The following is a 7,721-nucleotide window of genomic DNA, read 5'->3' as shown; positions in this document are numbered from 1 at the left end:
ACATCAATTCTTCTACAGTCTGAGTTAGGGGTCTCTTATGAGGTTGCAGTCAAATTGTGGCTAAACCTGAGTAATCTCAAAGGATTGGCATGAAGTTATTTTTAGCTGTGATTAACATTTACAATCAGTTGACTTTAAGTAAAATAACTTGTTCTCAATAGCTTGGGTAGGCCTCATTCAATCCTTTGAAAGGCCCTATGAAAAACAAAACAAAACAAAAAAACCAAAACTGAGTTCCCTGAGGAAGAATAAAATTCTACCTGTGCACTTTAGCTCCTGTTCCTGCCTGAGCGTTCAAGCTTCCAGCATGCCTGACAGATTTTGTATGTAAAACCATATCATATCATTGCAAAAGCAATTCCTTCCAATACATATCTATCCATCTATCCATCCACCCATCTATCCTAACAGCATATATCTTGCTGGTTCTATGTCTGTGTCTCTAGTGAAACCCTTATTATCTAGATTTTGATAACAGGAGTTTTCTTTGCCTGGTAAAGAAAATAGAAATCCTTTCCACTGGACCAATAAATAACATCCATATAAATGGAGAAAAGATTGAAGTTGTCAAAGATTTCATATTGCTAAGATCAGCCATCAACACTTATGGAAAAAGCAATCAAGTCAAGGAATCACATGACATAGTGCATTCAGCAAATCTGCTGCACAATACCGCTTTTAAGTGTTCAAGAGCAAAGATCTCAGTTTGAGGACTAAGGGACACCTGGTCCAAGCTATGCTATTTTCAATAATCTCATATGCATGTGAAAGTTGGATAGTTAATAAAGAAAATCAAGCAACAATTGATGTTATGATGTTTGAGTTATGATGTTAGAGGAAAATATTAAAAGTACCATGAATAGCCAAAAGAATAAATAAATCTTTGTTGGAAGTATAGCCAGAATGTTCCCTGGAAGCCAGGATGGCCAGATTTCATCTCTCTTACTTTGGACATATTGTCAGGAGGGACCAGTCACCATCAGTCAATGGAAAAAGGTATCATGTTATGGTAAAGTGGAGGGTTTGAAAAAAAGAGGAAGACCCTCAACTAGGTGGATTGGCATAGTGGCAGAACAATAGGTTCAGGCATAACAATGCTTGTGAGGTTGGTACAGGACCGGAAAGTATTTCGTTCTGTTGTTAGAATGAATCAGAACCGACTCAATGAAACATAACAACAAGCAGCTAGAATGGGAAAACTCAAATGACTTGGGAGTAGAAGCAGTTGAAACTTCTTGGGAATCTCTTTGCATTTATACAGTCTCTACAGATATGGTGACTTCAGAGTTATTGAACATCTTACATGGTGATTTGGACTCCAAAAGCACAGGTTCTAAGAGAGCAGATTGATAGGAAGAAAGCAAGAGGAAAAGAGAATCTAGGGAGTGGTACAAATGTGGATTCCGACTATGCAGCCAAGTGAGCAGACTGATAGAGGATGGGCAGGGAACTCATGACTTTTGGAAATGCTTAGCTTGTCTTTAGCAAAACACTAAGAGCTTAGTCAGTATTGATCAACAATATGGATTGTTTACTACACAGAAGGCTCTTAAAAAGACAAAACAAAACAGAAAACAACTCTTTCTGCCTCTATCTTTTCACATGCTGGTCCTTCCTCTTTAGACACTTCTCTTCCCCTTTCCCCTTTTCCCCTCCTCATCCTTTGTTGTTGTTGTTAATTGCCGCTGAGTCATTTCTGACCCATAGCGACCCTGTGTAGGGTTTCCAAGGAGCAGCTGGTGAGCTTGAACCGCTGACCTTGCAGTTCAAACTGACTTGCAGTCTGGCGCATTAACCCACAGCGCCACCCCAGGACTCCTCTCATCCTTTAGTTCTGTACAATTACCACTTCTTAGTAGTATTGTCTGATCTCTATTTCCCATCCCCAGGTCAGAGCTCACACACTCTCTCCTAGGGCATCGCATATTTCTATATCATTGCCCAGATGTTTCTGTTTTCACTAGACTAGGAACTGTGAGTTGGACAATGAATAAGAAAGACCATAAAAGAATCAATGCATCTGAATTATGGTGCTGAAGAAGAATATTGGAAAGACCCTGGAATGCCAGAAGAAGAAGAACAAAAAAATGTGTGTTGGAAGAAGTACAACCAGAATGTTCTTCAGAAGCAAAGATGGCAAGACTTCAACTCCTATACTTTGGACATATTATAAGAGGAACCAGGCCCTGGAGAAAGGCATTTTGTATGGTCAAAGTAGACAGTCAGCAAAAAGGAGAAAGTCTCCCAATGAAATGAATTAACACAATGGCAGCAGAAATGGATCAAACACAATGACAACTAAGAAATTGGCCCAGGACTGGGCATGTTTCATTCTGTTGTTATGAATTGACTTGATGACACCTAACAACAACAACAACAGAATTCCTTAAGGACACATGCTCTGTATTTACACATGCATATTGTTGGAGAAATGGTGACTCAACATCTACAATTAGCATCATGCCTGGCTATACTTTATCAATAAAGATGTATTGTGTGTGAATAAATGAATACATGTATAAAGGGAGGATTGAGTTGTTTGGACCACCTCTGCTTTGAAGTGATTATATATTCGACATATTGAAAGTTAGACAGCATTGGCTAAAATATCTTTTCATCACCATTGCATTGTCAAGACTGGAAAACAAATAGTGAGAAAAAAGTTGTGAAAGAAAGCATAACAAAGAACTTTGACTTTTAAGTCTATTTTCTTCTTTCTCACTAAGAATGCTATGTAAAGATGAAGGATGGCTTGGGAAAGTGCCAGTGTTTATTTCTTTGTATCGAGTGCTTGGTTGCTTCTACTTCTTGGCACTGTTGTTGTTGCTAATTGCAGCTGAGTCCATTCCAACTCATAGTGACCCCTGTATAGGGTTTCTGAGGAGCATCTTGTGGGTTTGAACTGTCAACCTTGTGGTTTGTAGTTAGGTGCTTTGCTACAGTGCCATGTCCTTTTTCTGTTCTAACAAGATGTAACAGTTATGCAAATGGATAATGTGCTTGGCAGCCAACAGAAACTTTGGAGGTTCAAGTTCACTTAGAGAGACCTTGGGGGAAAAGCCTGGTGATTTACTGATGGAAAAGCAATGACTGAAACCCCTATGGAATGTAGTTCTACTCTGGCATACATGGGCCACCATGAATCAGAATTGAATCCACAGCAACTGGTTTAAGATGTAAGAGGAAAATCCATCCCTGCCAGTTCTGTTTCTCTAGTAGAACCCTTGTTATAGTGCAAGTGTGGCAATCTTATTCTCTCCTCTCACACCGCCTAACTACGATAGGGTCAAACAGAACTGGAGACCTCCCTATGTTTTTATTTTATTCCACTGCCAACAAGATGCTAAGCTAAGGTCACATGGAGCTGTTAAGAACCTACTCCTTCCATTAAACAGAACTTTGACTTTACATCTCTGGTCTTCAGTCCCCTTGTCCGTGGTCAGAAAGTAGTGATCTCATCCGACTCAGCTCTAATTATGGTGACTGATGTGAAGAGTTAGGTTCCTTAACAAAATCACTCAACCAGTTTTCTAACGCATGGTTGTCATTGTTGTTTAGTGCCATTAAGTCAGTCCCATCATATAGTGACCCCTTATAGGGTTTTCAAATAGTATGTGCTCACAAATCTCCATCTCCTCTTTATACCACCCAATAATTCTCCTCAGGAAAAAAAAAAAATCCACTTATTTTACAAGTCATGATAAAGAGGCCATTTCTAGCTTTCCTATTCTGCTTAGTAAGGACAGGTGGGACTCTGGGTATCTTGTGTATCTCTCTGGCTTGCTCACCCAGGCACACCCATTCACAAAGCCTTGTTTCCTTAACCTCAAGTTATGTAATGAGTAGGTGTAGGGCCCTGGACTGATTTCCACAAGGACCTGTTTCAAAATCCCTGCTGATTGCTCCAGGGCTTTGAGTGTGTGTATGAAAGAGAGTGGCCCACACATGTTTCTTGCTTGAAGCACCAGGTCTGAATTAGGTCATGCTATCATTGCATTTTTTACTATTTCACAAGCTGCTGCTATGGTAGCAGGTTAAAGCCTTCAGATTAAAGCAAGAGCAGGCAATTGCTTAATCTTGCTCTCTATTTACACATATATATTGGCAGGAAATGGTGAGTCCTTCCCCTTGCTGGAATACAGCAGGTAGGCTGGCTCCTAATGACTTTATTTCAAAGGCTACTTTCCCTCACTGTCAGATGAATCCTCCACAGCTGAATTTAATCTCTGGAACTCTGGGGCATGTTAAGCAGAGTACTGACCTGTTCTGAAGCCTAGGACACCATTGGGTAACATTTAGTTATGGACTACATAGGCGGTATCCAAAAACCTGTGGGAAGTGAAATAAAGACTTGATGATTCAAAGAGTGTTGAGAGTACCCAATGAAGGTGACTTCTTCCTATGTGCTTTTTCTGCATTTTCTTGAATCATCATGTCAATTTTGTTTATTTATTAGGTGAAGTCAGTTCTCCAAGTTACCTTTGCTAATAAGCAGCAGAGGTGGGACTCCTATGCAGACATGTCAAATGCCAAAGTCCATGTCCCTTCCAATGGCTCATGGTGCCAACCTCGAGTTGACTCCGATGTTTGCCTGCCCCACAGCTCACCTCCTTTCTTTTTGAAGAGCTGCCACTAGGGCTGGGACTATGGGGATTGGCAGTCATTGTGGTACTCTCTCTCTGTGATTAGACTCTGCTCTAGCATGCTGGATCCTCTGTAGAGATGAAGCTGAAGCAGCAGCAGTTATGAAACATTATGAGAGCCTCTTCCTTGGCTGTTCTCTTTGAGGTCTAGTTGTTTCCCTCTTCCTTTAACTTATGGTACATGCCTCTTTTTAAAATCTTCTAAATTATTTTTATCAGCCTGAGAAGTGGTGTACAACCACATACCTCAGGAATGGATAGTGAGTGAAACACTCTATAATGCCTTGGTCAAATGCATGATTGCACATCTTTAGATAGTTTTTTATTTTAAGCAAGCATTAGAATTACCTAGTAGGCTTACGAAGACACTAAATAGCTAGTTTAAGCCCTCCAAATTTTTGTTTTTTAATCCCCCTCCTAAATTTAAACATTTTGGAAGCTAGCTTAAATAGTAAGTAACTTACTAGAACATAAGATAATATTTTTTTTTTCCTTTTTCAATTTTTAACTGTGAAAAATCTTTTTAAAATTATAGCCTTGTGGTTAACAAGCTCATTTTGTAAATGTAGGTGGTCTATGAAATACTAAAGACTGAAAATGATCATTGATGTAGGCTGACTTCTCATTCATGCATTCACCAGCTTTGTCTATGGTCTGCTAACAGATGGGCAGAAATAAGAAAAAGACACAAATTAGAGCCTCAGGAAGTTCAAAGGGGGTACAAGTGACAAGTTAACTGTATATTAAGATGTGCTTTGATCTTCCTCATTCCTCATCCAATTTTCACATGCATACGAGTGACTGAAAATACCTTCTTGGGTCAGGTGCACCTCAGTGACATCTTTATTTTTAACACTTTAAAGAGGTCTTTGGCAGCAGATGTGCCCAATGCAATACGTCATTTGATTTCTTGATGACTCTTTCCATGAGTCTTGATTGGATCCAAATAATATTAAATACCTGACAACTTCAAAGACTGAAAAAGATTTGATGCATTTGAATTATGGTGTTGTTGAAGAGTAGTGGCTAAACCATGGACTGCTGGAAAAATGAATAAATCTGTCTTGGAGAAAGCACAGCCAGAATACAAAATATCAGAAGGGACTAGTCCAGGGAGAAGAACATCATATTCGGTAAAGGATTAGTGAAAAAGGAAGGCACTCGATGAGATGTATTGAAACAGTGGCTGCAACAATGGATTTAACCTTAGAAAAAGCTGTGAGGATGCTAGGGGACAGAGTAGAACTGCACCAGAGGATGTCCAGGGCTATATACTCTTTATGAAAGTAGACCGTCACATCTTCCTATCATGGTTCAAATCCCAAGCCTTTCAGTTAGCAGATGAGTACTTAACCATTGCACCACCAGGGCTTCCTTTCAGGTATAGAATCCACAAATACCTCCATTACTTGCCATCTGTTTCTTCCATAGTATGATTGGTACATGAGCTTCACAATATTGGAGGTAAATTCCTAGTCATTTTAATAATAGGAATTCTAAAAGATGGACTGACATCATTAATGAAAACAACCAATCAGCTCAACAAAAACAAAAACTCACTGAATCTTTACTGAAGATTTAGTGAGTGAGTTTTTGTTTATAGTTAAGGTAAAACAAAACAAAACAAAACATGCTGGCTTTAGTCTAGGTAATGTCACGTATTGAGATGGGATCATGTTCTCTGAATTCAACATAGTAAAAGATTACTGTAGTCATTTGCATTAAGCAACCAGACTAGGCAAACCCAAGATCTTTGTTTAGGGGGTGGAAATGGGAGGGCTGTTTGAGTGTTTTAATATCTGAGCCTTGACAATCAAGAAACTGGCTAATGTGTGTGTGTTTTAATGTATTAATGCATTGAACCTAACTTTCTACCCCAATTAATTTATGCTAAGCAATTAACTCTAATTAACTCTAGAGCAAAGTGTGGTAAGGCACAAAAGAGTCTATTGTCCTGTTGTGTATAATAGTAATTTGGACACAACCTCAAGTTCCTAAGTGGCTTATAAATGATGGTATATTCTGTAGTATAAGAATGGTAATCCTGGAGACAGTGGAAGCATGAGGAAACATTGGTAGTAAAATGTTAAGAAGAAAATGCAAATCACACCCTAATATACATACTAACCTACACACACATATGTAAAAAGAGCTTAAATTCACAAACTTAAATATAGAAAAACAAGGATTGTTCTATTAAGATGGTGGAGTGACAGCTGACTTCTTTATAGAAATCTTTAATGTTGATTTCTGTTTCACACAGAGAGAAAACTGAAAGGAAATCCTGGAGGAAGAATTTAATTTTCATTCCTCTCTAAAATATCACAGAAAACAAAATCAACTTAACAGCATAAAGGAAAAGGACGGATGGTCAACGCAAAAAGAAAAAAAAAAAAAAAAAAACATTTAAAGCCCACATAATTGCTAATGAAGTTCAAGTTTAGCATCACTAGCTCTGCATGGGAACTGTACTCATCTGGCTGCCCCAGAAATTAGACCACTTCTTATGAAACATTTTTTCTTCTCTCTTAATGGTGAAACAAATAAAACAAGACACCATTTATTTTATTTTTTTTTTCAGGAAAGAATGTACTAAACACATTAGCATATTTTAAAGCAAGTGGCAAAGACCCAGTTTACAAGCTTTACTTTTTAAACTTAAGCTGAACATTATATATTAAACACTTAAAAAACTTGTTAAGTTGCCAGATTTCGTGCATAACTAGAAAACATCCTTAATTTATATCACGCCAGAAATGTGTTGTTGTTGTTGTTGAAGGTACCATCAAATCCGTTCCAACTCACAGCAACCCCGTATACGGTTTCCAAAGGGCAGATGGTGGATTTGAATGGCTGATCTTATAGCTAGTAGTCCAGCACTTTGCTGCAATACCACACCAGTCCCCTGTATAACCATGAAAGTATGAATAGCTTTCACTACTGGCAAAGAACAAGGCACCAGGAATCGATGGAATCAAAATACAAATCTTTCAGGAAAGTGAGGCGGCACAGGAGGCACTCACTCATCTCTGCCAAGAAATTTGGAAGACAACTGTCTGGCCGACTGATTGGAAGAGA

The sequence above is a fragment of the Chrysochloris asiatica genome, unplaced genomic scaffold (genome assembly GCF_000296735.1).
Source record: "Chrysochloris asiatica unplaced genomic scaffold, ChrAsi1.0 scaffold00001, whole genome shotgun sequence".
In the NCBI taxonomy this organism is placed as follows: Eukaryota; Metazoa; Chordata; class Mammalia; order Afrosoricida; family Chrysochloridae; genus Chrysochloris; species Chrysochloris asiatica.
This window is presented reverse-complemented; position numbering follows the sequence as displayed.